Source organism: Mesoplodon bidens (genome assembly GCF_964165515.1).
Source record: "Mesoplodon bidens genome assembly, chromosome: 5".
In the NCBI taxonomy this organism is placed as follows: Eukaryota; Metazoa; Chordata; class Mammalia; order Artiodactyla; family Ziphiidae; genus Mesoplodon; species Mesoplodon bidens.
This window is the reverse complement of record NC_138161.1, coordinates 102229758-102242186: the sequence shown is the minus strand read 5'-3', so window position 1 is coordinate 102242186 and position 12429 is coordinate 102229758. Positions and strand designations below refer to the sequence as shown.

The 12429-nt window shown below is 47.7% G+C and overlaps 1 pseudogene across 1 annotated transcript; it reads left to right on the top strand.

The window, feature by feature from the left end:
• Positions 1 to 669: 669 nt before the first annotated feature.
• On the top strand, positions 670 to 6500 carry LOC308617954 (mitochondrial assembly of ribosomal large subunit protein 1-like; annotated as a pseudogene). Its single transcript has 4 exons — positions 670 to 843; positions 969 to 1113; positions 1425 to 1484; positions 5694 to 6500. The product of its transcript is annotated as a mitochondrial assembly of ribosomal large subunit protein 1-like (transcript).
• The last annotated feature ends 5929 nt before the right edge of the window (positions 6501 to 12429 follow it).

Genomic DNA, 12429 nt, shown 5'->3' with positions numbered 1-12429 from the left:
CTCTAGTGGTTCAGACGAATAAATTCTGTGTCTAAAAGCACCTGCTCTGCCCCCAGAGTGTAGCTTGTGTGCTGGGAGGATCTTACCTCATTGTTCCATCTGGTCCCCTGACTGACGGCAGCTGTTAGGCCAGGAGAAAACAACCCGTGCTTGGCAGTCCTCCCCAGCATCCCCGATCCGCTGCCTCTCCAACCCCCTCCCAGTAGCTGTTTCCTCCTTGCCACCCTAAGCCCTACCACACACCCCAGCCTCTGCAGATACCTCCACCTCCTACTCAGTGGGGAAAAGAAACACCACAGGGCCCGGTTTGCTCGGCCTCCTCCCTGCTTCCTGCACGTTTCTTCCTGTCTCTACCTCAGGGGCCCCTGACATTTTGTTCTGGGTCCTCTTCCCTCCTTTTTTTTTTTTTTTTTTTTTTTTTTTTGCGGTACGCGGGCCTCTCACTGTTGTGGGCTCTCCCATCGCGGAGCACAGGCTCCGGACACGCAGGCTCAGCGGCCATGGCTCACGGGCCCAGCCGCTCCGCGGCATGTGGGATCCTCCCGGACCGGGGCACGAACCCGTGTCCCCTGCATTGGCAGGCGGACTCTCAATCACTGCGCCACCAGGGAAGCCCCCCTCTTCCCTCTTGACTCTCCGACGGATTCACCTTCCCCTCTCTCCACATAAATGACTCCCACATCTACGTCTGCAGATCCACAGGCCCCAGCCACCGTCGTGTCCTCACCTCCTGCCATCTCCACGCGGTCACAAAATCCTGTCCAGTTTACCTTCTGTGGATTCCTTGTAGCCTCCCTTTCTGCCAGCCCCCCCGCCCCCCGTGCCTCTGCTTGTGTCCTCAGCGTATCCTCCCCCAGGCCTCCAGCCTTCTCTCACTCCTCACCAATCCAGAAGCCTTCCTGTGTTCAGAGTGTTCTTTCTAAACCACAGCTGTGATTGTGTCACTTCCTTGATTTAAACCCTTCTAGTTCATTTCTCAGGTTCGGAGTGTTCTGAACAAAATCCAGATTTCCCAGACCATGACACACGTCCCTGCTGAGGCAGCGCCCTGTGCCTCGGGCCTGGGGGTGCCGTTGTGCAGCGTGTGCACGGAGCCATGCAGCCAAGAGGGCGGTGCCCACACGCAGGTGGAGAAGGGGGGAATGGGGAGGCCCCAGGCTCACAGAGGGGCTCACAGGCCTCAGCTCCTTCCGCTTCCCCAACTCCCTCACCCCCAACTCTAATCCCCAACTCTAATCCCCTGCAGTCTCGGTGAATCGCTGATAATTCTTCAAAGGCAGCAGGCTGTTTCCTGCCAGGAGTAATCCTCCTACTTTTTTCCCCATGAGTCTCCTCCTCATCTTTGCTATCAGCTCAGATGTCTCCTGGGGGGAAGTTGGGGGGAGGAGAGGGTCTCCTCTGACCACATCGCCTCTTCCCATAAGGCTACACGCTCTCTTCCGAGCTCCTGCAACTCTCCATCCTTGCCACTACCCCAGTCCTCGGTATCCTCAGTCATCATTGTCTCTCCACGTTTCTCTTCCTCTTTAGACCGTGAACTCCTTGAGGTTAAAGGCTGTGTCTTGTCCAGGGCAGATGTTTGTGGTTACATGGACGTTTATTGTGCACCTACTAAGCTTGTTCCATCACTGCAGCAGTCCTCAGCCAGAAATGCTAAATGAGAAGTTATAGGTGAGGAAGCTAAAGCTCAGAGGGATGAAGTAACTGGCCCAGTATCTCAGAGACACAAGCGACAGAGTGCAGATTCAAACCCGGGCTGCCCATTCTCTTTCTGCTCCACCCACTTCCTTACCAGGCAAGATACCATAGCTTCCAGTTTTGAGCCACAGACAGGGGTCATGAGCCTCCACCTGTGCTGATTCCAGCTGCTACTTTAACTCAGCACTAACCTGTCACTGTTGCTGGCAATGCCCTCTCGTAAAGGGAAGCCCCAGCCAGGCAGCCAGGCAGAGCTGGGTTCTTCAAATGTTTTCATCAGCTCTGTGGAGTTGTGGGCTGGCTTGTTGCTAGTGGACAGAGTTTTTTTTTTTCCTGCCGTTGTATAAACACTGGTGTAGACTTTCCTGTTTCTAAATGAAAAATGGTTGATATTTTAATAAACTTAAATATGATTTTTTAAATGATCGAAAGCGATGATAACATGAGATGAAAAGCCCCCGGGATGTGATTAGCAATTTGGCATTTCCATTTCTGATGGGAATATTAATGGCATTCTAGAAACAGTGTCATTATGATTAAGACATTGCAACTGTAGAAACTTAGAAGTGTGAACTGCAGCATAGGAATAAATGCCAATATCCCACCAGGGCCAGTTGTGTGTGTCAGTTTCATTGGCTCCCCCTTCACAACTAAAGTTCTAACCTCATTGCAAGGAACACCAAGAGGTTTCCTAAGATCGAAGACTATCTGAGCTGCTGGGGATGCTAGAGCATCTAGTCCATTACACTGCCTTGCAGAAGAGGAAACTGTGGGCCAGAGAGCAATGCATGCCTTGCCCAAGGTCACCAGGTTCATCAGGGGTACAGCCAGGAGTAGTATCCAGGCCTTCCTCCCCAGACCAGCACTCTCTGTCTTATACCATGCTGCCCCTATGTGCCCGTCTCTGAGCTGCAGTTCTCCCCTCTGTAAAATGATGCCTTAGTCAGTTTGGGCTACTGTAACAAATTACCTTAGACTGGGTAGCCTAAACAGCAAACATTTATTTCTCACAGTTCTGGAGGCTGAGAAGTCCAAGGTCGAGGCATGGACAGATTTGGTTTCTGGTGAGAGCCCGCTTCCTGGGATGCAGACGGCCATCTTTTTGTGTCCTTACAGGCAGAGAGCAGAAAGGAAGTCTCTGTTCCTGTTCCTGAGGGCTCTGCCCTCACAACCTAATTTTTTATTTTACGGTTTATCCTTACAGATAATTTTATTTTATATTTATTTATCTATGTATTTATATTGATTTTAACTGCACTGGGTCTTAGTTGCGGCACACGAGATCTTCGTTGCGGCATGCAGGATCTTTTTTTAGTTGCGGCATGTGGGCTTCTTAGTTGCCGCATGCTAACTCTTTTTTTTTTTAATATTGACATATGTCGTGAATTTTTAAATTTATTTATTTATTTATTTATGGCTGTGTTGGGTCTTCGTTTCTGTGCGAGGGCTTTCTCTAGTTGTGGCAAGCAGGGGCCACTCTTCATCACGGTGCGCGGGCCTCTCACTATCGCGGCCTCTCTTGTTGTGCAGCACAGGCTCCAGACGCGCAGGCTCAGTAATTGTGGCTCACGGGCCCAGTTGCTCCGCGGCATGTGGGATCTTTCCAGACCAGGGCTCGGACCTGTGTCCCCTGCACTGGCAGGCAGATTCTCAACCACTGCACCACCAGGGAAGCCCGCATGCAAACTCTTAGTTGTGGCATGCGGGATCTAGTTCCCCGACCAGGGATTGAACCCGGGCCCTCTGCATTGGGAGCACAGAGTCTTACCCACTGGACCACTAGGGAAGTCCCCTGACAGATAATTTTAATAATATCTTAAGCCTTGACCCAATTGAAATCTGAGTTATTTGTATATGCCATAGGTAATTAAATGTTTCTAGGTTTTAACAAGACTTTGTATAACTCTTGGAAAAAGAGCCTGGTGTCTTTGGCGACACACTGATGCGAAACTTTTTCTTTTTTTCAGTTATATATATATTTTCAGATTATTTTCTATTATAGGTTATTACAAGATATTGAATATAGTTCCCTGTGCTATACAGTAAATGCTTATTGCTTCTCTATATTATGGATAGTAGTTTGTATCTGTTAATCCCATACTTCTAATTTATCTCTCCCCCTTTCTTTTCCCTTTGGTAACCATAAGTTTGTTTTCCATGTCTGTCAGTCTGTTCCTGTTTTGTGTATAGATTCATTTGTATTACTTTTTAGACTCCACATATAAGTGATATCATATAATATTTGTCTTTCTCTGCCTGACTTACTTCACTAAGTATAATATTCTCTAGGTTCATCTATGTTGCTGCAAATGGCAATATTTCATTCCTTTTTATGCCAGAGTAATATTCCATTGTATATATGTACCACATCTTCTTTATTCATTCTGTTCATGGACATCTAAGTTGCTTCCATGTCTTGGCTATTGTAAATAGTGCTACTGTGAACATTGGGGTGCATGTATCTTTTCAAATTAGAGTTTCTGTCTTTTCCAGATATAAACCCAGGAGTGGGATTGCTGGATCATATGGTAGCTCTATTTTTAGTTTTTAAGGAGCCTCCATATTATTTTCCATAGTGGCTGCACCAGTTTACATTCCCACCAACAGTGTAGGAGGGTTCCCTTTTCTCTACACCCTCTCTAGCATCTGTTATTTGTAGGCTTTTTGATGATGGCCATTTTGACCGGTGTGAGGTGATACCTCATTGTCATTCTGATTTGCATTTCTCTAATAATTAGTCATGTTGAGTATCTTTTCATGTTGGCCATCTGTATGCCTTCTTTGGAGAAATGTCTGTTTAGGTCTTCTGCCCAGTTTTTGATTGGGTTGTTTGTTTTTTTGATATTGAATCTTCATAACCTAATTATGCCCTAAAGGCCCCACCTCCGAATGCCACCACACTGGGGATTAAGCATCAATATATGAATTTGCAGGGGGCACACAAATGTTCAGTCCATAGCAAATGGAAATTTAAAATAATTCTTAGATTCCAGGGTTGTGAGGATTAAATGGGATAGTGTATGTGAGTTGCTTTGTAAATTGCAGGTATAACACAAATGCTGGGAGGCAGTGGAGAGGAAAAGCATGTGTTTTAGAGACCGGCCTGGTTGGAATCCTTGCTTCCCAACTGCTTCTTTAAGCCCCAATTCCTATAAAATAGGATGATCCCATCTTCTGCATAAAGCTGTTATGAGATATAAATGAGATATTTCATGTAAATTTATACTTCTCTGTCAAAATATTAACTACTAAATTCTCTGTCAAAGATAAAGAATATTAATTCTCTGTGTTTCATATGCTGCCCACCTTTTGAAGGGAGCACTGAAATCAGGCATTTGGGAATATTGCTAGAAATAGAAGAATGTTGCTTTTAACAGGAATTGGCCCGAATTAAACACATAGAGACTTTCCTTATCCAAGAGTGCCTACCATTTCCAAGGTGTCAGTGAAACCAGCTTAGTGGAGAACAGGCAGAAATGACTTCCCATGAGGTTGACAAGATGTGAAGGGCTGTCAGAACAAAGGCCTGTTGCTTCAGTGTTCAAAGGACTAGGCTGTGCTATTTATGGGAGCCTTATTTGCGTATGTAAGGAAACCCTCAAGGCTGCCATATTTACAGCCAGAGCAGATTAGCCCCTCAGGGCTGCCGTGTGAAGGGGAAGGGACTGCTAACCCTCTAGTTAGCTTTTCTCCTCCGCTGTAATGGAGGATGGTATCAGTAAGAGATGCTCGACCAGATTTCACATTTTTCCCAACTTGTTTTTAGGCCCACGGTGTCCTGCTTTCCTGTTCTTACCCCCCCCCCTTTTTTTTACTTTTTGAGGTGGTGCACGTGTGCAAAAGCTGCACACAGTACAGAAGGGGGTTCTGTCTCCTCTCAGCCCTCCTCTACCCTGACTCCCCACCCTCCCTACCAGCGGGCAACCACCAATGCCGTATTCTCATCTCTCTCTTCAGGGATATGCTTTTCATTCTGTGCTGTTTACTCAATTAAGAAATACTCATTGAGGCCTTTTCCCCAGGAGCGTGGCCCACGGCGGCCGCGGGGCGCCGCCTTTGGCTGGGCGGCTTCCGGTGGGAGGACGCTCGGCAGGGTCTTCCTGGCCCCCGACCGAGCACGCGGCCTACGGCCCGGAGGGGCAGGCGGAGGGGACTGCCGGTGAGGGGCGCCCGAGTCAGGCACCGCAGATCATACTGGTCCCAAGTTTGACATCAATATGCTGGTTTCACTTCTGAGGCAAGAGACATTTGTGTCATTGAGGTTCCTCCAGAAATGAAATATACAGATAACTTTGTAATTGGTAGTGGAACTTCCACTCGACACGTACGTGCCATGGCCTACTACATTGTGAAAATGTACAAACACCTGAAATGTAAAAGTGAGCCTCATGTTAACATCGAAGGGAAGGACACTGATGACGGGCTCTGTGTGGACTTTGGCAGCATGGTGATTCATTTGATGCTTCCGGAAACCAGAGAAACCTATGAATTAGGGAAATTATGGACGCTATGTTCTTATGATGACCAGTTAGCTCAGATAGCACCTGAGACCTTACCTGAAGACTTCATTCTTGGAATAGAAGATGACACTTCATCTCTGGCTCCTGTGGAGTTTAAATGGGAATAAAATGACATGAACTGCTTTTGTCAAAAACAAAAAACAAAAAAAGAAAAGAAATCCTCACTGAGTGCCTGTTCTAGGTATTGTGGATAGAGCAGTGACTAAAAAAGAAGTCGAAAATTCTGTCCTTAAAGAGCTTACGTTCAGATGGTACTTCCAACTACCTTCGTACCTGCACTCTATTCCTTTTTTTGTGTGTGTGGTACGCGGGCCTCTCACTGTTGTGGCCTCTCCCGTTGCGGAGCACAGGCTCCAGATGCGCAGGCTCAGCGGCCATGGCTCACGGGCCCAGCCACTCCATGGCGTGTGGGATCTTCCCGGACCGGGGCACGAACCCGTGTCCCCTGCATCAGCAGGCAGACTCTCAACCACTGCGCCACCAGGGAAGCCCCCACTCTATGCTTTTATACCATGTCCACCCCTGCTTCAGTACATCAATCATTGTCTGTTTTACACACTTTTCTGTACCTTGCATTTTTCACTTAATCGTGCTTCTAGGAGGTTAATAATAAAGGCCACGTTTAAATCTAGCCCAGAGGCCTTTTTGTTTGGATCAGCCTTGGCCAGAAGAAAGGTAAAGCCCACAAATGACTCCTGGCCAGACAGGTAGGAAGGAAAGGCTGGCATTGCAGTCTTTCGGGGGACAGCCTTGGTAACCAGGTCCAGATTCCCACAGGAGAGTTAATGTTGGATTAATCGGGGCTTTTTATGTTCTCAGTGTCAAAAATCCAACTCAAACTGGCTTAAACAAAAAAGGGAATCTATTGGCTCTCAAAGGTGGTAAGGCCTCAGGGGCAGCTCCCAGAGCAGGAAGAGGACAAAAGAACAAGCTCAAGAGTCCAAGGTTATGTCCAGCTTTCCGTCTGTTCCCTTTTGCTGCCTGTCTGGTTCAGTGCGCATGTTGGTCTCCATCTGTCCTCAGGAAGTAGCCACTTTGCATCTTGGGGGGGAACAAAAGTGCTACAGGTCGGGCAAGGACACCCATTGGCCAGGACAGGGTCACATGCTTACCTTTTTGTCCAGGGGGATGGTGTCTGTTACCAGGAGAAGGGGCATGGGAACATTCTCAAAACAGATAGCAACTGTTCCTAAGCCCTGTTTGATGGGCTTCTGCAGTCACTCTTCCGGGCAGCATCCTTGCCAGTCTAATACTTCTTGGGCCAAATGGCATGCCTAAAACTTAAGTTAGAATGGAAATTTCCAGAGCTATTTTAGAGAGCTTTATACAACTTTTGTTTTGCTGCACTGATGAATCATTCTTTCACTGATTCATTCATTCATCCAACATTAATAAGCACTTACCATATACCAGGTGCTGTTCTGAGCTTCTGAAGATACCTTGATGCATGAAAGATACCTGGTCCCTGGTCTGGAAAAAGACTCAGTGCCTGCCCTGAAAGCGTGAGGAAAGGAAGTGGGCAAAGGGCTTCTGAGACGGTTACCCGACACAGGCTGTGTACAGCAGGTTGTGTACAGATGCTTCGGGAAGGGGGGCGCAGCTTACTCTACCCGCGGGGAGACTTCAGAGAAGAGGGACACACACAAGCAGAGCCTTTGTGGGGTGAGGGGGTGGCTTAAGATATTTATTAGGACGCTTTGGGAGACAATAAATAGAAAGCAAATTTAGCTAACTCCAGTTTAAAAAAAAAAAAGCATCATACGATTATAGCGGCATTCTGGAAATCCTGGAATCAAGACCTGGAGAACCAAAGGCAACCCAGGCAGCAGCGCTCTCTCTGCGTCTCTTGTCTTTACTTCTCTCTGTCTTTATTTGTCTGTCTGTCTCTCTCCCAACCACCCCTCCCCACAGACCCGCTTTCCCTCCTCTCAGTCCACATGTGGGAGCGTGGCAGGTGGAGGGAAAGGGTGAAGGCTGTCTGAGTGGAAGAATAGAATGGGGAGGTAGACGAAGGCTAATGGAAAAGCCTAGAGTTCCACGTCGGGACCGGAAACTCATGGAGGCCAGGCCAGGCACGTGAGCCTTCCCAGGAAGCAGAGGGAGGTCAGCCACGGCAGAGGGAGGGCCAGTTATTCCAAAGGAGCAAGAAGGGAAAATGCCTGACTTTCAAGAGGGAGGATTCCTGCCAGACAGGCCACCTGGCAGAAGAAATGCCCCAGAGAGCTAAGGGAGGAGGACGACCTTACACCAGAAGGATAAAAAAGAGCAGAAGGCCTGCATTCCTCTCCAGAGCATGTACTAGTCACAAGCCAGTGAGTCTTGCTCAGAATGAAGTGCAACAGAAAAGAAGAAAGTCCTTTCAATATGAGTTTTACACCCACACAGCCTTTTTCTGGCAGAAGCCCCAGGCCCCGTGGGCACTGGAGTCAAAGGTTAATGGGAAGAGTTTCTTCAGTGGTCCCTCAGCGCTGCCATGTGGGAGTGAGCTCACCATCATCACAGTCCCAGCTCCCAGGTGGCTGTAAACCGTGTGCACAGCAATGTTTAGTGACAAAGAAAGAAACTTGCCTCTTCTCTGGATGCAATAAGCCAGTGGCCTGCAGAAGGACATGATGGGAGGGTACACCTCTGAGGCCCCTTCCACAGGGATGTCACCAATCCCTCAATTTGTTTACCTGTGGCCTGGACTCTGAAATCACTAACATCACACACACACACGTCAGCCCTTACTAGATGATTTTCTGTATGGGCAGAGCAAACCCACAAGTTCACAAAGTCCAGAATACTCCCAGCAGCCACTGCTGCTATCCATTCCTACTTGAATGTTGGGGCAGGAAAAATGCTTCTCCACCCTCCAGATTATTCCAATCTTAAAGGTCAACTGGGTGTTCATACTATATTTTATTTATATATTAAGTGGTTTTGTTTTTGCTTTGCAAGTGTTCCTCCCATCTCTATTTGACTGCAGCATGGATTGGGTAGCATGGGGCAGAGGGGGTGGGATGTAAGACCGCCCATTTCAACAGGCTCTGAAACTATCCCACTCTCCCTTGTGGTGTGTCTCCGGATGGGTGGTCTCATTTTATTTCTTCTAAATGTTCCACTCACTTCCCCCCATCCTACCTCATCCCTTTGGCCCAGGGCAACCAAGTTTCTGATAATATAAGAAAGATGGTGCATCTAGAAATAGAAGGCTGTGGGATCGGGGTCCTTTAAAATAAGATGCGTTCAGTACACATGTTCGGTTATTCCTTTCTTCAAGGCTGGGCTTTGAAGGGCAACGCTGACACCTGGAGTCCAGCTCTCCAGACTCTGTGTGCAGGGACAAATCGGACAAATCAGACAAACTGAACACTTACGGAAGGTCATTTCTGAGCACCTGGAAGAGGGATCTGGGTTCAGATCCAGCTAAAAATGATAGTTTGTATCTCCTGAGCCCAGACTATGAGCTAAGCACTTTTCATTGATCATGTCACCTAATCCTTGCACATTGAACCTGATAAATGGGGGTTATTACCCCATGTAATAGAAGAGCAAGCTGATGCTCAGAGCAATTTATGATTCACCCAAAGTCACACACTTAGTAAGTGACAGAGCCAGAATTCAAATCCAAGCAGTTTGAATTCAGAACCAACACTTCACATGGTCTTACCACTTAGCTGTGTGTTTGGGGAAAATAACTTGACTAAGCTTCAATTTCCTTATCTAAAAATATAATAACAGTACCTACCTTCAGTGTTATTGAGAACATTCCATGGGATAAGGAGTTTAGAGCAGCCAGCACACAGGGACCAATGAGTGGCAGCAGTTATCATGTGATGATTTGTAAGGGACAAGCACCCCAGATCCACACTGGATAGTTTCCTTGAACCCTGTGCTGGCATCCAGGGCTATGTTGTCCTCAGCCCTCAGATCTCTCCACGGGAGGGTGGCTCGGGATGGACCTTGACCCACAAAACCTCCAACAGTGAGAAGGAGGTCCTCATTGGGTGCAGCGTAAAGCCCCTAGTTCAGCTGGGTGACGGGATGCGCCTGCCTCTGGCTCTTCCCAGCCAAGCCCCACTGGGCTCATAGGGGACCCCCCTGCCCAGCACTCAAAAGGACCCTCTGAGCTGCTGGCAGTGGGTGGTGGGTGGTCCCTCTAGCTAGAATGCTCCTGAGAACAGATGGGGCTCTCCGAGCTGTTTGAAGGTGGCAGCTTGATGTATATTAACTGGCAAACTGCTCATCGTGTAGAGGCGGCCCGGAAGGAGGCCTGCAGTTGTGAGTGGGCGACGGGGACCACAGAGGGAAGTTGGCAAGCGCAAGGCACCGTGTAGGCAGAGGCAAGGGCAGAACCGTGGGCGTGCGTGCTCAGAAGGTGAGGAGGTGAAACAGCTCGGCTCAGAGCCCGCTTGGCCCTGACTCCTCACCAAGAGAAGCATATTGGTTAACATTTGCTTAACTGGTCTCATAGAAACAGCGTTGTGGGAGTCTGGAATCAGAGTGTGGTGCTGCAAGAGGCCTTGCAGCTCTCCTGGTGCAATTTGCAGACGGGAGAACGAGGTGGGGGAGACTTGTCTGACTTGCATGCACAGTAACCTGTCTTCATCCTGGTCGTTGGCTAAAGGCAGTCTCTTCATAAATAAATCCAAGTATTTAGAGTTTATTTTGCTTCTTTTTTAAATTTTAAAAGTGTGATGATCAATGCAAAAGAAGTTTTGAAAGAAAAGAAAAAAAAATCATCCAATACCCTAATTATGATCATTTTGTGCATTCATTTTCAGACCTTTAAAACATATATTTTTATGCAATTGCAATCATAAAGGAGAGAAAATTCCATCTTCTCATTCAATAGCATAATATTTTCTCATGCTACAGGCTTCAGAATTGTCACCCCCCAAAATACCCCATAGTTGAACAGTAAATTAATGTTCAGTGACAGAGTTGAACCCATGAAACGTTATTGGTCCAAATTTAGTTATGACTTCTCAATGACAACTTCATGTCTGTCTGGTATCCCTTCTGTCCTATTGGGACAGATCATATTTTACAAAAAGATCATTTGTAGCCAAAATGACAAATAGGAATGGGAAGGAAACTGCCTGGGTTTGCCTGGAACCCCAGACATAATCAATGTTTGTGTTCTGTTAGAACAATCGTTCTCATCTCTGGTGCCCATTAGAATCACTTGGGGAAATTTTTAAAAACATTAATGCCTAGACCCTTTGCCCAGAGATTCTGATTTCATTGTCCTGGGATGGAACCCAGGCAGAAGTACTTTTTTCAAAGCTTTCCAGGATCCTAATGTGTGGTCAAGATGGAGAACCACTTGTGTAACAGGCTGAATCCTTAGAAAAATCCAGGATCTTTCCTGGATCCTGGACAAGGATCAGATTAATTAGAGGACAAGGGTACACATAGAGGACGAGGGCAGATTAATTAGAACTCTGTCCTATAATAGAGACTTTTGTCATCTGCAGAGTGTGACAGCTGCAATTCGCAAAACATGCTAAAAATTGTTTGGCAGGATGTGGCTGAGAATAGTGGGAGGGTTGTTTAATGGGCAGGGAATTAAGGTGATTAGAGGGAGGTCTGGGAGTGTGTTTTGAAAGCGGGGAGGGTGTGACATAGAAGATTTCTTCCTGCCCATAAGAGGGCTTCGTTGACTTTCTGATTCTGCAGCTCAACGATAGTTAAGAGACCTGGGTGGAATTGTCCAGGAAACTATGTGTGCGGTGCCCATCTCAGCTGGGCCTGTGGCGGACGCCCCTGGGTGTCCCTCACATCCCTCGTGAACTAGAGGCTTCCGGACCAGAGCCTGTGGGAAATTTCCAGGTTCTTGGCACGGGAATCTCTGGCCCGCAAATGTTTGTCTATTGTCAGTGAGCAGGGAATGGCAGTCACCTCTACCTCTTCCATCTCTCTTTGGCTCAGTTTTTAATAATTGTCTCAAAAGTTTTTCTTGGGCTTCCCCGGTGGCGCAGTGGTTGAGAGTCCGCCTGCCGATGCAGGGGACACAGGTTCGTGCCCCGGTCCGGGAAGATCCCACATGCCGCGGAGCGGCTGGGCCCGTGAGCCATGGCCGCTGAGCCTGCGCGTCCGGAGCCTGTGCTCCGCAACGGGAGAGGACACAACAGTGAGAGGCCTGCGTACCACACACACACAAAAAAAAGTTTTTCTTCCCTCTGGTTTGGAAGCTTTGCCAAGACTGATCTGGCACATTCAAGGT